Source organism: Globicephala melas, chromosome 8 (genome assembly GCF_963455315.2).
Source record: "Globicephala melas chromosome 8, mGloMel1.2, whole genome shotgun sequence".
Taxonomy (NCBI): domain Eukaryota; kingdom Metazoa; phylum Chordata; class Mammalia; order Artiodactyla; family Delphinidae; genus Globicephala; species Globicephala melas.
In genome coordinates, this window is record NC_083321.1 from 61,580,163 (window position 1) to 61,605,415 (window position 25,253).

At 37.4% G+C, this 25,253-nt stretch overlaps 1 protein-coding gene across 13 annotated transcripts in view; it reads right to left on the reverse strand.

Moving 5' to 3' along the window:
* The window catches only part of DLG2 (discs large MAGUK scaffold protein 2), a 2,016,902-nt gene that overhangs the window by 1,582,663 nt on the left and 408,986 nt on the right, over positions 1-25,253 (reverse strand). The window lies entirely within an intron of this gene.

The window sequence follows — 25,253 nt, forward strand, 5'->3', positions numbered from 1 at the left end:
GGCCTTTCCTGTCACATCAGAAACTGAGGTACAAAGAAATGAAACAAGGAGCACAGAGATTTAACATTCTAAACAATTTGCCAGGCACTTCTTTTTACATAAGAAATGTATCTCAAGCTAACCTATTCTTTTGTTGTAACTCTAATAAATTCAATTCTAATTGGCCTTTTAGAGAGAACGAAGTGCTTTCCTTTAAGAGTTCTGATTAGTGCTAAAAGGGGAGGAGGTGATTCTAATACAACATCTTTTATCTTTACTTATTGTACACTCAATTATAATATATAAATACTACAAATAATGTTAATAAATAATCATATTAACCACAGCTGTGATTTACTGAGCTACAAAATATGCTAAAGGTTATTCTGGACTCAGTACATTATCACTAGTTGCTATAACAAATCCGGATGGATGTGTTGCTATGCCCATTACAGGAGAGAAAACTGAGGCTCACAGAGGGTAAGAAACTCATCTATAAGTTACCCTACAAGAAAGCATCCTAACTGGGATTGCAGCAAGAATTTTACTGACTCTGCAGCCCATGCTTGCTCCTTCTATGATAAGCTGGTATTTTTCATTTTCTGTTTAATGGGGCTTAAGACATGTCATCAACTAACGTGATTTCATGTATCAATGATCCTTAACATGTCTAACTTAACTGCAATAAAGTACTGAATTCAGTACTTGTGCTAAGAATCCTATTTTGTGATTTGTAAGCCTTTTAGAGAAACCTTTATTTAGGTGATATATTTTTAAGGCATCACTAAACTCTGAAGTGCTGTTTAAGGGATTATTGATAGAGTCACCATAAAAATACACTTATATCATCAATCTCCATGCTCAGCTTTCTTGTTTAAATCAAAACATGACATACGATACCAACAGGGTACATAGGGTGCACTGGATTGGTGTCAGATGACCACAGTTTCAAGCTAAGCTCAACCAAGTGCCTGCTAACAGGAGGTGGCTCTGAGTCTTGGGAGTCACAGCTGTAGAACAGTGTTAGTATCTCACCTAATTCACGGGACTTCTATCAGATGATAAAGATTTGCTTCAGATAATTACCACAATTTGCAAGGATGTAATGAAAAAGAACACACAAAGTAAAAGGACACTTTTATTGTTCTTTTCTGATACCTTAAGCCAGATAAATATAATTTATCTACATGTGAAGATAAGCCTTTTGAAATTGAAAGCATTATTAAAATGCTAGTTATTATTTTTAATTATGTCATACCAATGTTAATGGTGAGGAATGTGTCCTTTGTAATAATTCGTTATTGTTAGTAGAGGGTAGTAATAATAAGCTTGTTTTACATCTAGATACTATATATCTTTATGGAGCATATGGTAAAGAAGGAAAATTCAATAAATAAGTGAGCTGTGCTTAGGTGGAGGAATATAATTACTCATAAAATGTGATGGGGGGGACGCTTCCGGGAAGATGGCGGAAGAGTAAGACGCGGAGATCACCTTCCTCCCCACAGATACACCAGAAATACATCTACACGTGGAACAACTCCTACAGAACACCTACTAAACGCTGGCAGAAGACCTCAGACCTCCCAAAAGGCAAGAAACCCCCCACGTACCTGGTTAGGGCAAAAGAAAAAATAAACAACAGAGACAAAAGAATAGGGACAGGACCCGCACCAGTGGGAGGGAGCTGTGAAGGAGGAAAGGTTCCCACACGCTAGGAAGCCCCTTCGCTGGCGGAGACTGCGGGTGGCGGAGGGGGAAAGCTTCGGAGCCGTGGTGGAGAGTACAGCAACAGGGGTGCGGAGAGCAAAGCGGAGAGATTCCCGCACAGAGGATCAGGGCCCACTGGCACTCACTAGTCCGAGAGGCTTGTCTGCTCACCCGCCGGGGCGGGCGGGGCTAGGAGTTGAGGCTCGGGCTTCCGTCCTCGGGCTTCGGTCGGAGCGCCGGGGGAGGACTGGGTTTGGCGGCGTGAACACAGCCTGCAGGAGGTTAGTGCGCCACGACTAGCCGGGACGGAGTCCGGGAAAAGGTCTGGAGCTGCCGAAGAGGCAAGAGACTTTTTCTTCCCTCTTTGTTTCCTGGTGCGCGAGGACAGGGGATTAAGAGCGCTGCTTAAAGGAGCTCCACAGACGGGCGCGAGCCGCGGCTAAAAGCGCGGACCACAGAGACGGGGATGAGACGCTAAGGCTGCTGCTGCCGCCACCAAGAAGCCTGTGTGCGAGCACAGGTCACTATCCACACCCACCTTCCGGGGAGCCTGTGCAGCCAGCCACTGCCAGGGTTCCGGGATCCAGCGACAACTACCCCGGGAGAACGCACGGCGTGCCTCAGGCTCGTGCAACGTCACGCCCGCCTCTGCCGCTGCAGGCCCGCCCCGCACGCCGTGCCCCTCCCTCCCCCGGCCTGAGCGCGCCAGAGCCCGCGAATGAGCGGCTCCTTTAACCCCGTCCTGTCTGAGCGAAGAACAGACGCCGTCCGGCGACCTACACGCAGAGGCGGGGCCAAATCCAAAGCTGAGCACCTGGGAGCTGTGCGAACAAAGAGAAAGGGAAATCTCTACCAGCAGCCTCAGAAGCAGCAGATTAAAGCTCCACAGTCAACGTGATGTACCCTGCATGTGTGGAATACATAAATATACAACCAATCATCCCAAATTAAGGAGGTGGACTTTGAGAGCAAGGTTTATTATTTTTTCCCCTTTTCCTCTTTTTGTGAGTGTGTATGTGTATGCTTCTGTGTGAGATTTTGTCTGTATAGCTTTGCTTCCACCATTTGTCCTAGGGTTCTATCCGTCCATTTTGTTTTGTTTTGTTTTGATTTTTTCCTTAATAATTATTTTTAAATTTCATAACTTTATTTTATTTTACTTTATCTTCTTTCTTTCTTTTTTTCCTTCCTTCCCTCCTTAGTTCCTTCCTCCCTCCCTTTCTTTCTTTCTTTCCTTCTACTTCTACTAATTCTTAATGTCTACTTTTTCTCCCTTTTATTCTGAACCATGTGGATGAAAGCTTTTGGTGCTACAGCCAGGAGTCAGTGCTGTGCCTCTGAGGTGGGAGAGCCAACTTCAGGACACTAGTCCACAAGAGACCTCTCAACTCCACATAATATAAAACGGCAAAAAACTCCCAGAGATCTCCATCTCAACACCAGCACCCAGCTTCACTCAACGACCAGCAAGCTACAGTGCTGGACATCCTATGCCAAACAACTAGCAAGACAGGAACACAACCCCACCCATTAGCAGAGAGGCTGCCTAAAATCATAAGTCCACAGACACCCCAAAACACACCACCAGACGTGGACCTGCCCACCAGAAAGACAAGATCCAGCCTCATCCACCAGAACCCAGGCACTAGTCCCCTCCACCAGGAAGCCTACACAACCCACTGAACCAACCTTAGCCACTGGGGACACACACCAAAAACAACGGGAACTACGAACCTGCAGCCTGCAAAAAGTAGACCCCAAACACAGTAAGATAAGCAAAATGAGAAGACAGAAAAACACACAGCAGATGAAGGAGCAAGATAAAACCCACCAGACCTAACAAATGAAGAGGAAATAGGCAGTCTACCTGAAAAAGAATTCAGAATAATGATAGTAAAGATGATCCAAAATCTGGGAAATAGAATAGACAAAATGCAAGAAACATTTAACAAGGTCCTAGAAGAACTAAAGATGAAACAAACAATGGTGAACAACACAATAAATGAAATTAAAAATACTCTAGATGGGATCAATAGCAGAATAACTGAGGCAGAAGAACGGATAAGTGACCTGGAAGATAAAATACTGGAAATAACTACTGCAGAGCAGAATAAAGAAAAAAGAATGAAAAGAACTGAGGACAGTCTCAGTGACCTCTGGGACAACATTAAACGCACCAACATTCGAATTATAGGGGTTCCAGAAGAAGAAGAGAAAAAGAAAGGGACTGAGAAAATATTTGAAGAGATTATATTTGAAAACTTCCCTAATATGGGAAAGGAAATAGTTAATCAAGTCCAGGAAGCACAGAGAGTCCCATACAGGATAAATCCAAGGAGAAATATGCCAAGACACATATTAATCAAACTGTCAAAAATTAAATACAAAGAAAACATATTAAAAGCAGCAAGGGAAAAACAACAAATAACACACAAGGGAATCCCCATAAGGTTAACATCTGATCTTTCAGCAGAAACTGCAAGCCAGAAGGGACTGGCAGGACATACTTAAAGTGATGAAGGAGAAAAACCTACAACCAAGATTACTCTACCCAGCAAGTTCTCATTCAGATTTGATGGAGAAATTAAAACCTTTACAGACAAGCAAAAGCTGAGAGAGTTCAGCACCACCAAACCAGCTCTACAACAACTGCTAAAGGAACTTCTCTAGGCAAGAAACACAAGAGAAGGAAAAAACCTACAATAACGAACCCAAAACAATTAAGAAAATGGGAATAGGAACATACATATAGATAATTACCTTAAATGTAAATGGACTAAATGCTCCCACCAAAAGACACAGACTGGCTGAATGGATACAAAAACAAGACCCATATATTTGCTGTCTACAAGAGACCCACTTCAGACCTAGAGACACATACAGACTGAGAGTAAGGGGATGGAAAAAGATATTTCATGCAAATAGAAACCAAAAGAAAGCTGGAGTAGCAATTCTTATATAATACAAAATAGACTTTAAAATAAAGACTATTAGAAGAGACAAAGAAGGACAGTACATAATGATCAAGGGATCGATCCAAGAAGAAGATATAACAATTGTAAATATTTATGCACCCAACATAGGAGCACCTCAATTCATAAGGCAAATACTAACAGCCATAAAAGGGGAAATCCACAGGAACACATTCATAGTAGGGGACTTTAACACCCCACTTTCACCAATGGACAGATCATCCAAAATGAAAATAAATAAGGAAACACAAGCTTTAAATGATACATTAAACAAGATGGACTTAATTGATATTTATAGGACATTCCATCCAAAAACAACAGAATACACATTTTTCTCAAGTGCTCACAGAACATTCTCCAGGATAGATGATACATTGGGTCACAAATCAACCCTTGGTAAATTGTTAAAAAATTGAAATTGTATCAAGTATCTTTTCCGACCACAACGCTATGAGACTAGATATCAATTACAGCAAAAGATCTGTAAAAAATACAAACACATGGAGGCTAAACAATACACAACTTAATAACGAAGTGATCACTGAAGAAATCAAAGAGGAAATAAAAAAGCACGTAAAGCAATTAGAGAAAGAAGAACAAAAAAAACCCAAAGTTAGCAGAAGGAAAGAAATCATAAAAATCAGATCAGAAATAAATGAAAAGGAAATGAAGGAAACGATAGCAAAGATCAATAAAACTAAAAGCTGGTTCTTTAAGAAGATAAATAAAATTGATAAACCATTAGCCGGACTCATCAAAAAAAAAAAGGGAGAAGACTCAAATCAATAGAATTAGAAATGAAAAAGGAGAAGTGACAGCTGACACTGCAGAAATACAAAAGATCATGAGAGATTACTACAAGCAACTGTATGGCAATAAAATGGACAATCTGGAAGAAATGGACAAATTCTTAGAAATGCACAACCTGCCAAGACTGAATCAGGAAGAAATAGAAAATATGAACAGACCAATCACAAGCACTGAAATTGAAACTGTGATTAAAAATCTTCCAACAAACAAAAGCCCAGGCCCAGATGGCTTCACAGGCGAATTCTATCAAACATTTAGAGAAGAGCTAACACCTATCCTTCTCAAACTCTTCCAAAATATAGCAGAGGGAGGAACAGTCCCAAACTCATTCAACGAGGCCACCATCACCCTGATACCAAAACCAGACAAGGATGTCACAAAGAAAGAAAACTACAGGCCAATATCACTGATGAACATAGATGCAAAAATCCTCAACAAAATACTAGCAAACAGAATCCAACAGCACATTAAACAGATCATACACCGTGATGAAGTGGGGTTTATTCCAGGAATGCAAGGATTCTTCAATATACGCAAATCAATCAACGTGATACACCATATTAAAAAACTGAAGGAGAAAAACCATATAATCATCTCAATAGATGCAGAGAAAGCTTCTGACAAAATTCAACACCCATTTATGATAAAAACCCTGCAGAACCTAGGCATAGAGGGAACTTTCCTCAACATAATAAAGGCCATATATGACAAACTCACAACCAACATCATCCTCAATGGTGAAAAACTGAAACCATTTCCACTAAGGTCAGAAACAAGACAAGGTTGCCCACTCTCACCACTCTTATTCAACATAGTTTTGGAAGTTTTAGCCACAGCAATCAGAGAAGAAAAGGAAATAAGAGGAATCCAAATCGGAAAAGAAGTAAAGCTGTCACTGTTTGAGGATGACATGATACTCCACATAGAGAATCTTAAAGATGCTACCAGAAAACTGCTAGAGCTAATCAATGAATTTGGTAAAGTAGCAGGATCCAAAATTAATGTACAGAAATCTCTGGCATTCCTATACACTAAGGATGAAAAATCTGAAAGTGAAATAAAGAAAACACTCCCATTTACCATTGCAACAAAAAGAATAAAATATCTAGGAGTAAACCTACCTAAGGAGACAAAAGACCTGTATGCAGAAAATTATAAGACACTGATGAAAGAAATTAAAGATGATACAAACAGATGGAGAGATATACCATGTTCTTGGATTGGAAGAATCAACATTGTGAAAATGATTCTACTACCCAAAGCAATCTACAGATTCAATGCAATCCCTACCAAACTACCACTGGAATTTTTCACAGAACTAGAACAAAAAGTTTCACAATTTGTATGGAAAAACAGAAGACCCCGAATAGCCAAAGCAATCTTGAGAACGAAAAACGGAGCTGGAGGAATCTGGCTCCCTGACTTCAGACTATACTACAAAGCTACAGCAATAAAGACAGTATGGTAGTGGCACAAAAACAGAAATATAGATCAATGGAACAGGATAGAAAGCCCAGAGATAAACCCAGGCACATATGGTCACCTTATCTTTGATAAAGGAGGCAAGAATATACAGTGGAGAAAAGACAGCCTCTTCAATAAGTGGTGCTGAGAAAACTGGACAGCTACATGTAAAAGTATGAGATTAGAACACTCCCTAACACCATACACAAAAATAAGCTCAAAATGGATTAAAGACCTAAATGTAAGGCCAGAAACTATCAAAGTCTTAGAGGAAAACATAGGCAGAACACTCTATGACATAAATCACAGCAAGATCCTTTTTGACCCACCTCCTAGAGAAATGGAAATAAAATCAAAAATAAACAAATGGGACCTAATGCAACTTCAAAGCTTTTGCACAGCAACGGAAACCATAAACAAGACCAAAAGACAACCCTCAGAATGGGAGAAAATACTTGCCAATGAAGCAACTGACAAAGGATTAATCTCCAAAATTTATAAGCAGCTCATTCAGCTCAATAACAAAAAAACAAACAACTCAATCCAAAAATGGGCAGAAGACCTCAATAGACATTTCTCCAAAGAAGATATACAGACTGCCAACAAACACATGAAAGAATGCTCAACATCACTAATCATTAGAGAAATGCGAATCAAAACTACAATGAGATATCATCTCACACCACTCAGAATGGCCATTATCAAAAATCTAGAAACAATAAATGCTGGAGAGGGTGTGGAGAAAAGGGAACTCTCTTGCACTGTTGGTGGGAATGTAAATTGATATAGCCATTGTGGAGAACAATATGGAGTTTCCTTAAAAAGCTGCAAATAGAACTACCATACAACCCAGCAATCCCACTCCTGGGCATATACCCTGAGAAAACCGTAACTCAAAAAGAGTCTTGTACCACAATGTTCATTGCAGCTCTATTTACAATAGTCCAGAGATGGAAACAACCTAAATGTCCATCATTGGATGAATGGGTAAAGAAGATGTGGCACATATATACAATGGAATATTACTCAGCCATAAAAAGAAACGAAATTGAGCTATTTGTAATGAGGTGGCTGGACCTAGAGTCTGTCATGCAGAGTGAAGTTTTGAGAAAGGGAAAGACAAATACCATATGCTAACACATATATATGGAATTTAAGGAAAAAAATGTCATGAAGAACCTAGGGGTAATACAGGAATAAAGACACAGACCTACTAGAGAATGGACTTGAGGATATGGGGAGGGGGAAGGGTAAGCTGTGACAAAGAGAGAGAGAGGCATGGACATGTATACACTACCAAACGTAAGGTAGATAGCTAGTGGGAAGCAGCTGCATAGTACAGGGAGATCAGGTCAGTGCTTTGTGACCGCCTGGAGGGGTGGGATAGGGAGGTGGCAGTGAGGGAGACGCAAGAGGGAAGAGATATGGGAACATACGTATATGTATAACTGATTCACTTTGTTATAAAGCAGAAACTAACACACCATTTTAAAAAAGAAAAAGAAAAAGCAGGATATATAGGTGACACTGGTCAGAATGGCCATCACTAAAAGTCTACAAATAACAAATGCTGGAGTGGATGTGGAGAAGAAAAGGGAACATTCCTATACTGTTTGTGGGAATGTAAGTTGGTACAGCCACTATTGAAAACATTATGGCTGTTCCTCCAAAAACTAAAAATAGAATTACCATATGATCCAGCAATCCCACTCCTGGAATATACCTGAATAAAACTATAATTCAAAAAGATACATGCACCCTTGTGTTCATAGTGGCACTGTTTACAATACACAAAACATGGAAACAACCTTAATGTTCATTGACAGATGAATGGATAAAGATGATGTGGTACATATATACAATGTAATACTACTCAGCCATAACAAAGAATGAAATAATGCCATTTGCAGCAACATGGATGCAACTAGAGATTATCATACTAAGTGAAGCAAGTCAGAAAGAGAAAGACAGATATCACTTATATGTGGAACCTAAAATATGGCACAAATGAACCTATCTACAAAACAGAAACATATTCACAGACATAGAGAACAGACTTGTGGTTGCCAAGGGGGAAGGAGTGAGGGAGAGGGATGGACTGGGAATTTGGGGTTGGTAGATGCAAATTATTACATTTAGAATGGATAAACAACAAGGTCCTAATATATAGCACGGGGAACTATATACAATACCCTATGATAAACCATAATGAAAAAGAATATTAAAAAAGAAAAAAAAATGTGATGGGGGGCATAAATAAGTAGTGTTTAAGCTTCTATGGATATATACCATGGAGTAAAGAAAGATGAGAATCTGTGTGAGTCTCCTGTCCCACTATTACCTGAGTTTTAGATACTAAAGCCTTCCCATTAGTGTTTTAATCAAGATTAACAATATGATTACACAGGGGCAGATACATAAAAAGGCCTACTGAAGACAGATGCCATGAAAACATATATTATTTGGTAATCCACAGTGTGTGACTAGAAAAAAATAAGACTGGAATAGAAGTTAGGATCTTAGATTTCAGTAGTGTCCCCATTAATCTACCTAGTGTCCCCATTAATCTATCTGTGGAACTTTGGGAAAGTTCCTTTACACTTTAAACCTCATTTTTCTCATGTATAAAATGAGAGGGGTTTATTTGATCCCCTCATATACCAACCTATATTCCTCCCAATAATTTAATATGTTTCCTCCTCCAAAGGATATGTACCCTCCTCCAAAGGGTACACCTTCCAGTTGAATATCCCTGTCATTCTGACCTACTGTTACCATAGGATATGGTTATATCTCTGTGAGTTTGCATGGTAGTAAAAGTTAAGAACTGCCGGACCAGATAATCTCACAAGAGCTTTCCACTGAAGTGTGGTTACTGAAAACTGCAACCTCAGGTTTTACCTACCACTTCACTCTACTTCTAAAGAAGACAAAATCTAACATACGTCAAGGGAATAGTCACAGCAGTGGAAGTAAAAGGGTTAAAATTTCTCTTTTTCCTAGAATTTTTCCTTCTCCTTTTTTAGTATTTTTTCTCTCCAATATTTAATGTGGGCACCATGACAGAGTTTGGGGTTACTGCCTACTTGGCAGGTCCCCAGCCTTTAGAAGGCCAGCAAGGACCAGTATGAAAACTAGGGGAAAGGACACTCTCTAGGCTATTTTTAAGTTAATTCTTAGGCCAAAAATCAAGAGGGAACATTAGAATTCCCTCAAGAGCCATCCTATCTCTCCAAGTAAGAGTGTAAGATAGAAGTTGGTGACAGATTACCCTAAAGACAGATTTCACTTCCCCTTCTCTCTCCCATCCATCTACCCTGAATATTTATACCTCTATATTGTTGATATGTGACTCGATCAGGATTCAGGATCTGAAATGCTAACCTTGAAAAACATGTTATATTAAGAGACAAAACTATCAGTGGGTTTTGGTCTTTTTAAAATACTATGCTATTTAGATCGGTTGATGTCTCCAAGTCTCTCATCTTCCTTGATGGTCTTTTTCCAACTTTAACATCTTAACACATTTCATTCCAGAATATCCTGAGCAAATGAGCCAAATATGCTGGACAATTAAATCTCAGATTGATTATGTAAATATGTAACTACAAAGAATTTCAATAGTGACAAACACTTGACAAAGAAAACTCTAAAGATTTTTGCTCAACCTGTCCCATCCCCAGAGAGAGTAGAAATCTTTTGTGTATCAGGGGCTTATATCTGTTAGAGCGCTTTGGAGTTTACCAATGACTATATAGACATTTTTGTTATTTAGTCCTCAGAACAAGTTTGTGTGTGGCAGGGTGAGAAATGATTCATCCAAATAAAATTTTGACCTAAATGTTTCATTCAAAATAGCATGTTCTTCTGAAAGCAGAGAAAAAACTAAAAGCTTCTGTTGTTCTGTTCACAATAAAATGATTCTCATAATCACAGAAGTTTTTTCTGGGTTGAGAAGTATCACATGATAGTGCTATATATACATTTATTCAGCTATTCATTTATCAAACATGTATTATATAGAAGGTACCATGCTAGGTATATATAGAGATATAAAATTTAGAGATATAAAAATTTAAATCCTTTCTCTTAAAGAGCTCCCAACCTTTTAGGAGATACAGTGCAACGTGTTACATTTAAAATAGGATTATAAACTAGGACCATTCGTTCATTTATTCATTTATTTGGTCAACAAACATTCATTGAGAAATTAGTAAGTGCTAGCTGTTGTATTAGAAATAAGGATATATCAAGACTCAGTCTCTGTCTAAAGAAGTTCCCAGTCCAAGGAAAAAGACAAACTAATAAACATGCAATTATAAAGCAACATTAATAATATGGTATAAATAAAACGTGACATAACAGATCAAAAAGATCCATTTTGGGGTCAGGAGTAAGGGATGAGCAAGGGCCATAGAAAACTGTGCAGGGAAACTAAGGCCAAAGGCAAGAATGTTGAACTCTGACTGGATGAATCAGGAAGCGTTTTATAGAGAAGACACTTCAGTTTTCCAATAAAGCTTTTAGGATGGAAAGGGTAAGTAGAGGGCCTTCCAGGTAAAGGTGTACCATGTACCATCTGATAGTGAATCAAGGTATTCTTGGACTTGGTAAGGAAACCTCTTGATTTTGGGCCACAGAAACCTGGGAACAAGGGGAAAGTATGATTCTATGCTACAGAGAAAGCTGACTTTGGCCTTTCCCCTCATTTATTTCTACTTCACAGCACATGGACAGCAGGGAGTCCTGCCAGGGAATGGATCTGGAGGGATCCAGGCCTGATCCTATAAAAAACTCAAGAGGCTCTCCTGAGTTTAGTCTCTGGAAAAGCACTTAAGGTGTCTTTCCCATCTTTTCTAAAACTCGCAGGTGTTTGACAGATGAAGAAAAAGAGATTAAAACATGATGTACAAGGGGCAAAACTAAGTGGCATGGCAGAACGAAAATGACTATAACAATATGTCTGCAAATACACTGTAAGATGTAAAGTACTTTTATAAATGTAATGAATAATTATATTCAAAGGATTATTATAAACATTAATATCTATGAGTTAATGCTTACTAAAATTACTAGAAAACATATTTTCTGACTTCTAGTCAAACATATGCTTCAGCACATCAAGAATTAAGGTAATTTTCCAAAAATTTGAAAAAAGAAAAACAACTCCCAGGATGCCTCCAAATCATCAATTTCATATATACAGATATACAATGTGTATATATAGAGACATATAATGTGTGCATATATACATACATACATACATATATGTTTGTGTACACACATATGTGTATAAATAATTGCCCTTAGGCAAATAAAGGTTTTCATCCAATTAGTTTCCTAATTTGCCATAAAGACGTGTAATTTCAGAGTAAGTTGTTAAAAGGAGAAAATCATATTTTGCCAGGTACCAAAGTACACTGTAGTTAGAAATATATGTACAAGGTAATATATTGGAAGCCCTGTCTAAGATACCAAGATATGATAAAAATGAGATTCCAAAGGAGGTGCTATAATTTTCAAAGGAAATTATCAAGAACCACTTTCAGGTCTCTAAACCCTTATCGATAATGAGGATATACAAGGGTTAGCTGGTTGGAGATTTACAAAGAGAAGGGATTTCTTTGGAAAGGGGCTAGGAGGGGTCTAACTTTTCACCTAAGATTAGTGAAAGAGGCGTCAATGAGCATATATCTAAAGCTTAATATAATTCCCTTGGATTTAAGAGGTGAGTATACTGGGATCTGACTCACCCCTGAAAAATTTAACAAGTAAGATAACATGGCAAGCTGGTTATTGCCTCAGGAGAGGTGGCTTCCTCTGGGCCAGTCTCCATGTTCAGAGTTTGTAAGGACAAAAGAGCCATCCTGGAGCCATTACAATGCCTGCCAAGACAACCCTCTGTGTGGAGTGGACTGCTGTAAAACTTGGGGCTGAAGAAATGCATCACCCACATTAGAGGAGATTTAGTCAGAGAGGCCCAGAAAGAGAAACTCCCTAAGACCCACAACAGTGATGACCCTGGGCAGGTTGCTTAACCTCTCTTTGTCTCAGTTATGGAGATTAAAGGAATTAATACAAGTGCTTAGAATTATTTCTAGACATAATCAATGTAAACATCAGATATTTTCTTCATTTTTGTTATTATTATCATTATATGTCAGGCTCAGAAAGCAGAAAGTATGACAATCCCAGTCTAATAAGGACTGTCTGCTCTGCTTTTTTTATTTCCCTATCATGCTCCACACCTGGAGGAATAAATAACCAACTAGCAAATGATGAAAAAGAAGAAAGAAGCCTATCCCCAAACCATTCCCCCAAAGCAGACATCCTATCTGAAGATCCCATAGTAGGGAAGAGAGAGTATTTCATCAGGAAAAGTGTACAGAGTTTTGATTAATATTTGAGACTGGACAATTTTCATTACTTAACTGAGACTGTATTTGTAATTTTAAGTGATTGTAGGACTTTTAATTCTTTGCAAGTGACTAGAAATTCATGGAAAGTCACAGGACGGCCTGAGTTTTCATCTAGAGAGCAGGGTAGGTATTACTGACACTAAGAAGCTTTAAATAAACTATTAGGTATAAAATAACCTACAAGGATATATTGTACAACACAGAGAATATAGCTAATATTTTATAAAAACTATAAGTGGAGTATAACCTTTAAAAATTGTGAATGACTAAATATTGTACACCTATAACATCTAATATCATACATCAACAATACTTCAATTTAAAAAGTTTTAAATAAACAATGGGGAGCCCCAAATAAGGTGTCTTCTATCCTGCTTGTTCAAAGTATATTACAGATGCTAAACACACGCATGGTCAGTATTAACCTTTCTCATTACATTTTGGGCATAATTCCTCACAGTTCCTCAATACACAACTTTATCCTTTCCTGGGCTTATCTTCCTACTTGTTTCCTTTTATTTTCTCAGGTTTCAAAGATGTTTAAAATGAGTTGGCCTAATTTGTTTCTGAGGAAATCCTTACTAAGGTCATCGTGTTGGGGAATCATGCATTTGGCTCTTCTGTAAATGAGGAAAATGCTGCTGACCCATTCTCCGCAGGATGCTGAGAAAGAAGGTTTTTCAGCAGACAGTGATGGTGATGCTGAGTCATGATCATGCATTCCAAAATCTCTTGTGACTCCAGGCAGGCATTTGCCCAGGTTAGCAGAGGTGCAATCTGTGGCTAACTAGTACATAAGAGGATTAACACTCTATGTTAAAACATTTTCTAACCACCTGACTTCCTGGATTAATTAACTATGATGAGTTACATAAGTTCTGAATGCTCAAAGCAGGCCACATTTAAATATTTATTACACATGAGAGTCACTGTTGTAACTTATTTTACAGTATCAATGGAGAGAGGCATTTCCTAGGTGTATAACGAAATAATATTTATTGAGCACCTATTAGATGCCAGACACTTGACATGAGTTGCTAGCTAATTCTATCGTTACGTTAACCCTGAAAGGTGGTGGAGGAAAATGTTTAAAACAATGAGGAATCCACTGGACCAGTGTTAGAATGCTAGATTTTTCACTTTATAGATCTGTGAATAAGTTTCTTAGTCTCAGTGAGTTTCAGTTTTCTCATCCATAAAGTGGAGAGAATAATACCCAGTTTAGAGGATTATTAGAAGGATTATATGAGATAATACAGTAATATATTTAGCCCAGGGTCCAACATACATTCTAATCATAATAAGTATATTTATATTATATAAATATTAATATTTATCTTACTAACCAGGGATTCTTCTCCTATCCCACTTAGCTTCTCTAAGCCTATTTTCTCACCTCTGAGTATAAAATAATACTATTTATCTCACATGCTCACTATGAAAATTAAATGAGAAAAAGTTCAAGAAAGTACTTCGCAAACATCAGGAATTTTAAATCTAAGTTTTAAATCTAAGTTGGAAAGAACATCAGAAATACTGCAACAGTTTTAGGATGACTAAATTTGGGAGCCAGAATTGACTGTGTAGTCTGGGATCACATACTTGAAATAATTGGTCTGTAAATATTCCTAAGAAATATATTATGGTACTTTAGCTTTTTGTGGAAGCATGTCCCAATGTTCTCTGAAGCTCTAGAAATCTCCAAAGTTGAATTATTGTTATGTAGAGTTAGATGCAATAGAGTAATTTAAGCCTCTAAATAAAAGATTAAAAAAAACCATATTCTCGTAAAATACTTTAAATGTCATTGATATTTGCATGCTGTCACTGCATCCTACTGACATAACAAGATGAAACAAGAGAAATGAACTACAAGTGTACTTTTCTCCCTGCAAGAAAGAAACTTTGGACATTATCTACTACTGTAGTCAATGAATATTCTTCATTGGCAGATCTTATCTATGATATCATAAACTACAAACTCTTATGGAAACAGAGGCTGTGATTTTTTAAATTACCTGCATTTTTCTTCCTGACACTTTTTAAAATTCATCTTTAAAAAATACCTCTTTTGAATAAACAGCTAATGAAAAATACCTAAAATTTCAGGTCTGCCAAATAAGGTCCATCCTTTGAGGAAAGAAATGCCGTTCAGAAACAAGATCAAAGCAATTCATTTCTATTTTCACTGCTACCATAGAGACAAAGAAAAAATAGTAAAGAGTTTTAGCCGACTTAATTCTTCCTGAAATTTATAATTAACTACATGGGAAAGGGGACAATTACCATATTTCCAAAGAATAAAGGATTAAAAAAGTTGAGCTTTTGATAAGACATAAGTACAACCTATTAAACACGCAATTCATATCAATTTGTTCTTATAATCTTCTTGAGTTTCTGAAAATTGCATATACGTTGGACAGTGTTTTCTGAAAAATACCCTCAGAATGCCATCACTTTAAATGTACATAGTTCTCTCTTGTCAGAGATTCTTCTTAGATATTAAAACTTCCAGCAAAGTCTAACACAAAGAAAGGGGGTTAGATTGGTATTGTTTTTGTATGTGCCTTGTCTTCCTGACACCTATGAATATATGTTTTTGGACAAATGTTAATCAATGAAAGAATGTGCAGGCTTTTGCAGATCAGGCACCATAGCCAACATCAAGCAGTCAGCCAGGAAGAACTAGCAATTAGACTTGTCTTCAATTTAAATAGAACTTCAGATTGCTAAGTACATTACATGTGTATTAATTCAGAACAGTTTTATTTTAAAGGACTAGCAAGAAAGCACCATAGCTTGAAATCCTAGAAGACTCATACAAAGACAAGGGAGGGAGAATTTCTTTTTTGCTAAAAATATGTTTTTATTTATGGCGTCTTTAGCAAATGATTTTCAAATACTTTTTATCAGCAATAATATCCAGAACTCCTCTTCACATTTTCTAATTAGAGCCACATTTGAAAATAAGTAATTTATTTTATTTGGGGATACCATAAATACAGCATGATAAATTATATATCTCTTTGTGAAAACATGAAATGTAGGAGAGATAAGTTTTGTTTTAACACGTTTTGAACTGTGTTTTAGGGAACACCACAATTCTTGCTGATATGGATAATAAATGGTATGATTCACATGTTAAAATCTGACTTTTGGAATTTTTTGTTTTGTTTTGTTTTTGCGGTATGCGGGCCTCTCACTGTTGTGGCCTCTCCCGTTGCGGAGCACAGGCTCCGGACGCGCAGGCCCAGCGGTCATGGCTCATGGGCCTAGCCACTCCGCGGCATGTGGGATCTTCCCGGACCGGGGCACGAACCCATGTTCCCTGCATCGACAGGCGGACTCTCAACCACTGCGCCACCAGGGAAGCCCGACTTTTGGAATTTTTAATATGTGTAAGTGGTCTTCAGGGAGAATCTCTATTGTCGCCTATATTGATACATGGGAAAGTGGTATATCTGATTATTCTGTGGTATTTCTGTCGGTTATCAGAATAATTTTAAGGAAATATTTTCAAGTGACTAAAAATTTTAACTCAGATGTGAACCACAGAATAACAGAACACCTATTCAGGGCTCCTTTTGCATAGCACTGATGTCATCTGTATAGCAATAATCATTATTATAGTTTTTTTAAGTTCTTTTTGGAGGTTACTTGAGGTGAAACTATTCAATGGTACTGGTACACTCTGTTCTCTAAAATGCAAAGCAATGTTAAAAAAAAAAAAAAAAAGCAGAATTGCTGTGAAGTCACATTCCCTTCCTAGACAAGTTTGTATCGTGAAAGCTGAGTGCAATATAATGCATCCTGCTTTGGGAAAAAAAAAAGACACCTTTATTATTTCTTCAATTATTTCATAACCTAATAATTTAGGACAATAAATCCATTTTAAAATTTTCTATTATATAGCTTTCAGACAAATTTTAATGTTTTTATGCTAAAAATATACTATATAATTTAAAATTATACCTCTATATTTATGGTAAACATATACCTATTATAAAGTCAAATAATTTTCCCCCAAAACTAGGTTAAGTATCATACTATATAAAATCTCTGAGAAGTTAAACAGACATAAGTTGGCATTATTTTATTAAACTGAAAACCTGATCTGGCTGCTTTAGCTTTTGTTTAATAAAAATGTGCTATTGACTTACAAGGATTTTTATATTTGAATTTTAGAGGTTTAAAAGTTGATCGTTATAAGTAGGTTTATCATAGATGTGATCCAGTTGCTACTCGTCTTGGAGTGTGTGAGGACTTTTATCTCTTTTAGTCCATTTATTTTATACTAAAATGACGTTTCAAGTATCATTTCAGGCCCAGCAACCATTCACAGAGAAGTTCACCAATTGCCTGTCTGTCAACTGAATAGTTTATCCATCAGAATACAAAGATACCTTTTACAAATATTTCCTGTGAAGTACATGTTATACACACACATACATATGTATATATACATATACATATAAATATACACATACATTTGTGTAAGTTGCAGGAAAGAAGTGTTTCATCCGCTTGTTCATTTACATAGCAATGCAGTGTCTACCAAATGTGTTAAATGAAAGAGTCAATCAACATTTATGGTATACCTGTCAGCACCATACTAGGTGGTTGGCTATAAATATGATTAATAACTTCCCTACCATCTTCAAAGACTTCACATTCTAGCAAGAGATAGGCATGTGTAAAAACTAATTGTACAACTAGATGTTGGCTATTATACAGATACAGACATTGTACTGAGGACACGAAGAATGGCTAGCTCAGTTCAGTAGGGTAGTATCAAGGAAAATATTTACAGAGGTATCTGCATTTGAGCTGAGTCTTAAAGGTTAAAAAGAAGCTCATTAACTCTCAGGTGAGAGAGTTGAAAGGCATTCTAGACATAAAGAAAAGCAGGTACATAGAAACAGGAGAATGGAATTCAGATTGTTTGGGGAACCAAGTGTAATTGACTATAGTTCAAGCTAAGGCATGAAGGGTGATAGGATCTGAGATAGGAAAGTTAGACGAGGGCCAGAGCATGGAGAGCCATGTATGTGACGTTAAGCTGGGCAAACTTTATCTTCCTATAGGCCAGTGCTTCTTAAATCTATGTGTGCAAGAGCAACTAAGAATACAAATCATCTAGGCATCTTGCTAAAACACAGGTTCTGACTCAGTAATTCTAGCATGGAGCTCAAGATTCTGCATTTCCAACAAGCTCTGAAGGGATGCCATTGTAACGGATCAACAGACCACACTTTGAATAATGGGGAAGTAGGGGACTGGGAACTCCTGAAGAGCTATATAGCAGGTTCCCAGTAACTATCTATTTTACACATGGTACTGTATATATTTCAATGGTACACATGAACCCATTTGCAGGGCAGGAATAGAGACACAGACGCAGAGAATGGACAAGTGGACACAGCAGGGAAAGGGGAGGGTAGGAAGAATTGGGAGATTAGGATTGTATGTATATTTTTATTTTATAAGGAAGGTTGCAGTTAACAGCGTGGAAAATGTATAGGAGTGAAAGGATGGGGAAGTTACAAAGAGTGAATGGGGAACTGGGACAAATTGAAATTTAGGGAAAAATAAGAACCAAGATCAATTCCCACTTTTCTAGCCATAACAACTGGGAAATGTCATCGTAGTAAGATAGAACAACTCCCATTTAACTAACCATAACAACTGAGAGTAGCATACTATCCAATGAGCAGAGAATAGAGTAGTAGAATGATTTATGCTCAGAGGGCTCCACAGAGTGGATATTTTCCTGGAACTTTTGATTTATGATTACTTAATGGGTAAATAGAATTCTAAATTCTAAGAATTTATTCATTTACTGTCAAACCACTTTTTCACAAAACCTGTTGTCTTCTGAAAGTTTAGTTCAAGAACTGAATTACTTAAATGCAAAGAAATGGATACATGTATGTAGGAGGTATTAGAATAGAGGTATTTGGGGGGAGAGTATTTTCATAGGATTTCAAATCTGGTACTAATTTTGAATGCACACTAGAAGAAAAGACTAAAATATTTGGTCTCTTTCTCTCACCAATAAATATCTATAAGCCTGGGAAACATTCACTAAAGCCAGAGGAAATTCCTATCACCATGACTACATAATAGAAGTCTGCCAACTAGCTTGGTAACCAGCTAATTCAGTTAATGATTCTACTATGAAATTTATCCTTAAATGTCAGATTCCCTAAATAAGAGAAAATGAAAGAGGAAAATGAAGAGAAACAGAAACATTCACAGCTATTTGGTGACTATACATTATGTATAGCCGCTCTACTAAGCCCTATGTATAGTATATATTTGTACTAGCTGTTCCTTTTGTCTAGAATGTTCTTCCCCAAGATCTTCACAAAGGTGGTCCTTTCAAGTTCCCAGAACTTTTTCAGAGAGAACGTCTCTGTCCACCCTATCTAATATAGCCCCTATTGCTTTTTATACTCATCCATCTTTCTATATTCTGTTTCTTAGCTTTTATAATTATAGCAGTTATTGCTATCATTATATTTATTATCTGTTTTAATATATTTATTATCTATTAATAGCCAGTCTCTTCACTCTATAATGTAATTTCTATGAGGGCAGGGACCTTGTCTGATTTATTCACTGTTATATCTCTACTGCTTACAGTACTGTCTGGAACATGTATGCACTCAGTAAATATTTGTGGAGGCAATGAATATTGTATTTAATCCTCACAACAACCCCTCGAAGTGCTTATTATTATCTCATTTTACAAATAAGGAAACTGAGATTTAGATTACATAATTTGGCCCAGACAAGAGAACTAATAACTGGCAGACCTAGGACTCCAGCAAGAATCTGTCTGACTCCAAAGACTATGCTTTCAAACCCTCTACTATGCAGCCACTCTAAGCCAAATTCAGTTGTGGATGCCAGCGGCTGTCCAAATGCCCAGTACCTAGTTCTCTGAGGGATCCTAGACCTGTCAGGCCAATTTGTTTGGGTCACTGTAATTAACATAAAATTAGTCCTAACACATATATGGATACAGCTCTCATTTTTTCCAACATACAGTAATGCTAATGGTAATAAAAGATCTCAGTTTCCTCTAGGATTTCCTGCTTCCAATAATTTTAGTGATCCTGTCCATGTATACAGTATTTTATATTTTTTAAATAAACTCATTTGATTCTGTACAATAATCCTGTGAAGGAAGTACTCATAAGCCAGTGTCATTATCCCCATTTCAGACTTGAGAAGATAACACTCAGGGAGAGTAAACTGAATTGACTAAGTTTACTAATATAATAAATGGCAAACCCACGTCTATAACTTTAATTTCTGAACCTTGGTCCAATGCATATTCCCAAATTGCCTTTGGTGAAACATACATACATGCAATGAGACAGCTCTCAGGCAAGTTGATCATTGGTAATCTGCTTTAAGATAATCTTACTACGAACATTCAGATGAAATAATGGGTAAATAATAAAGGGAAGTGATGAATTCTTTTGTATCTTATAAAGACAGTTATGCAATTTTTAAAATTTTTGAAAACATATAATATGGTTATTATACAGATATAATTTAAATATTATTTGATTTGCAAAATTTGATTTGTACTTGTTTCCTTTGCAAACCCACACTTGTCTCATAAAGTAAGATTTACCTAAAAGTCTCATAAAGGATAATCCTCTCAAACTCACAGCTCTTCACAGCACATGCAGCTTTTACTCACAGTGTCAAAAAGGGTTGACGTTGTGAATAACATCCTGGTAATCGGGTTTGGCAGGAAAGACTATTTACTACAGATGTATTAACAGATGACTGGTGTGATTCATATGATACATTTTATTTCATTTCTAAAAGTTTATTTTTATAGGCTACGAATATGTGTCCAAAAAAACTACAAATCTACAACTAATTACGAATAACTTTAACCATAATGATAAACCATTATGAGAGTGCATTATTCTTATTTAATTAGATGTTCAGGTTGAGAAGGAACAAAATCCAAAATATAGTATCAAGGGTATGTTTTAACTAAATAATAACCTTGAAGTGATTTAACCAGGCGACAATGATAGTGGATAGGAGCATGGACATCAGTAACAAAGATCTGGGTTTGAATACCCACTATGAAACTGCTCAGTTGTGTAAACAGGCCTCATTTTTAAGATGTGGAGGATTTTACTTCATTGAGTTGGTCTGAGGAGTAAATGAGTTAATTAAATCCATCAAGCTCTTTCAGTGTGTCAGAATATGTTCCAGATATTATGTATATAAACATGAGAAAAGTAGATGTAGTCTCTTCCCTCACGGAGCTTCTGTCTAGAGACAGACACTGAGAAAATAATCATACAAATCAGGGTATAATTATGAATTGTGGCAAGCAGAAATATGGGACAATATGAGAGTGGATACCAAGAATATAAAATCTAACTGGAGGGCTTCCCTGGTGGCGCATTGGTTGAGAGTCAGCCTGCCGATGCAGGGGACACGGGTTCGTGCCCCAGTCCGGGAAGATTCCACATGCCACGGAGAGGCTGGGCCCGTGAGCCATGGCCACTGAGCCTGCGTGTCCAGAGCCTGTGCCCCGCAACGGGAGAGGCCACAACAGTGAGAGGCCCGCGTACCGCAAAAAAAAACAAAAATCTAACTGGAGATTTTAGGAAAGGTTGTGGCATGTATGTACAGTCAGACCTGGAAGATAAATAGCATTTAGACAGATGGATGGTGTCATCTAGACAGAGGAGTAACAAGTACAAGTCTCCAAAGCAGAAACATGGCTGATACTCTCAAAACACAGAGGGGAGCCAACAAGGCCAACGTGCCAATTAGTTTAATGAAGGACAGGGAAGGTAACATAGATATAAGAAGTAGTCTGGCCCATGCCTTTTTAACATTCTTGGAGTATAAAATACAAGGTGGAATGATGGAAGATAAGACAGGGGAGGAATTGAGGTGCCAGGTCAAGGGAGACCTGCATACTAAGGTAAGGATTTGGACAATCACTCATCTTGAGTTGAATAGGGTGCTATCGCAGGGCCTCCACGTGAGAGTTGTGCCATTGGATTTGTGTATTAGGTTGATCATTCTGGCAGCCGTATGGAATACTTAATAAAGGAAATTTAAGCTATTATATTAATGGAATTCATATGCTAAAGTGTTTTATGCAATTAAAATGGTTAATACCAGGTTACTAATGTAGTCATGAAATCTGTTCACATTGGCTCTTCTCCTACTTTTCTACACAAAAAGGCCAGAGTTTACTAAAATTTCCCTACTATTAGCTGCATTTCTCCCTTTCTCTGCCCCCCAGTAGATTTTTCCTGGTCCATTAAGCCCCCTGCTCCAATCTCTGTTCAGTGGACTTGCCACCTTGCAGATGCTTGGTTGAGATGACAGGTATCAGAACCAGTGTCACTGGCAGGTTAGGTACGAGAAGAGCATCAAAAAAAGATAAGAAGAGAGGGAGACTGTGGCCCTCAGCAGAAAACAGTGCACCTACCCCTTACAAGGTAATATGCTAAGTACTTTATAGTTCTTGTCTAACTGAATTGTCAAAACAATCCTGTAAGATAGGTGCCATTTTATAGAAGAGAAAACTACATTTCAGAGAAGGTCAGCCAGCTAGTGAAAGGTGAAACCACTGTTTTTACTGAACAGGCATAAGGATGCGCAAAGGGGTGTGTGGCAGAAAACGGAAGGAGAGAGCTCAAATCAGAGAAACGAAATGGGTGAGAAGTCAGGGCAAACTGGGATTTGGGACCAGTGTTAATGATGGAAGGAAAATCCTATTTCCTTTAAGATAGTATTTCAACTTGATATTTATGACTGGGCCCCTACCTATGGCTGCATCCTTTGTATCTTGCTACTCACATTGGATACCTTACATCCGAGCCACACTGACCTCCCTTCCATTGAATGTGCTGTTCTCTCACTTACTTTTCTCTCTTCCAGCTATCTATCATATCTGGGACTTGGCCTACAACACTCTTTCCCCCTCATTGTGCCCTCCATTCTTCATATCAGTCTGTCACTTCCTCAGAAAACCCTTTCCTGATATGAAATCCCAACCTACCCTGCAACCAAGCACACCAGATTCTTTAGGTACCTCTGTACTCATTTCATAGCACCCTACATTCACCTCCTTTCACACACTGTTATTTCTATAATTGGCTATTTTCCCCATTAGACTAAAAGTTCCATGAGAACAGACTGTTCATTATATCCCCATGACTTCCAATATGTCAGGTACATATTAGGCATTCGATAGATACTTGTTCAATGAATAAAATGAATGAATGGATGTGCTGTTTTACCATGAAAGCAGATGCAACTATACACCTGCATTAATAAATAGCTTTGTTGATGAAGACTGGGCCACTCAGGTCAACCATTTGTTGCCTTGGTGATTTGTTTCATTTTCTGTATGTAAAGCTCTATTGGAAAATAAATATAATTTTAGTCCCCCCCCCAAAAAAAACTATAGTTTTAAACACCTCTATGATGAACACATTTATGAGTACATGTCACTTTTTTCTATTAAAAATGATAAATAATATAATACTTATTAGCATTAACAAAAATATCTTTTAAATGCCCAGCAACAACTTTGATTTCCTTTTAGAAATTCTCAACGACTCTAATTCTTATAAAAGATGGTTGGTTGACAAATACGAAAAGTGATATCTTATTTGCAGAACAGATGTAGTATTAACATCAATAAAGGCTTCTTTTATGCTGCCTGGTCCACTTTTCATTCTGATATTTGAATTTTATTATGCACATCAACCTGTTACACATATTAAATATTAATAGTACCATCATGACTTTATTTAGAAAAATACAGGAGTGGGCTTCCCTGGTGGCGCAGTGGTTGAGAGTCCGCCTGCCGATGCAGGGGACACGGGTTCGTTCCCCGGTCCGGGAAGATCCCACATGCCGCGGAGCGGCTGGGCCCGTGAGCCATGGCTGCTGAGCCTGCGCGTCCGGAGCCTGTGCTCCGCAACGGGAGAGGCCACAACAGTGAGAGGCCCGCGTACCGGAAAAAAAATAAAAAAAATACAGGAGTAATTCAACATAGCATATTGCAATTGTCTTTGTAGATTTTTAAAAACCTTTTTAAAATGTTTTAAGTTTGGTTAATGGACACCTGAAATACCAATTTATAATTCACCCACTACTACTTTTTAAGAAACTTAGTGTACATGAATAATTTTATTTGTAGAAATAATATACTTTAGAAGAATATTAGATTAGGCTAGAAAAGGAAGAACCTCAGAGATACACTAAAATACATTTGTTTCACAGGCACAAGGACACTGATGCCCAGATGCCTCTAGGTGCCCAAAGTTACAAAGTACAGATTTACTTTGATTTTTTCACAGTTCCACATTTCTTCTGTGCTTGTATCAAATCCCATATGCTAGTACATATGATACTTGCGCATTCCTACATAGCAAAAGAAAAATTCTACCAACTGCTCGCATTTTATTAAATTTAGCCCAGAATATTCTGCCTGCTATCCAGAACTGCTTTCCTATTGACCAATCATCTAACAGCATGTTTCTGTCTTAACATAGTCTAACATTATTTTCCTTGTATTTTAGGTGTCAGAATTATTGGGATTATTATATTTTAATTATTCAAAACATGTAAGAAATGTCCATTCTATAAAACATATTATAGTAGTTACCAAATTGTGTTTAATCAATATTATTGGGATGATCTCATTTTCCTCAATGACCACATCCAAAGAAAGGGATAGATTAAAGATATAACTTGTGAGTTGATCAATAAATTACCCTATAGTTAATTATTTCATTATGCCAGGAATTGTGCTGGGTACTTTTAATACTTTATGGCAACATCACTTACTTATAGGTAATATCATGTTTTTCTCACAGATGAGGAA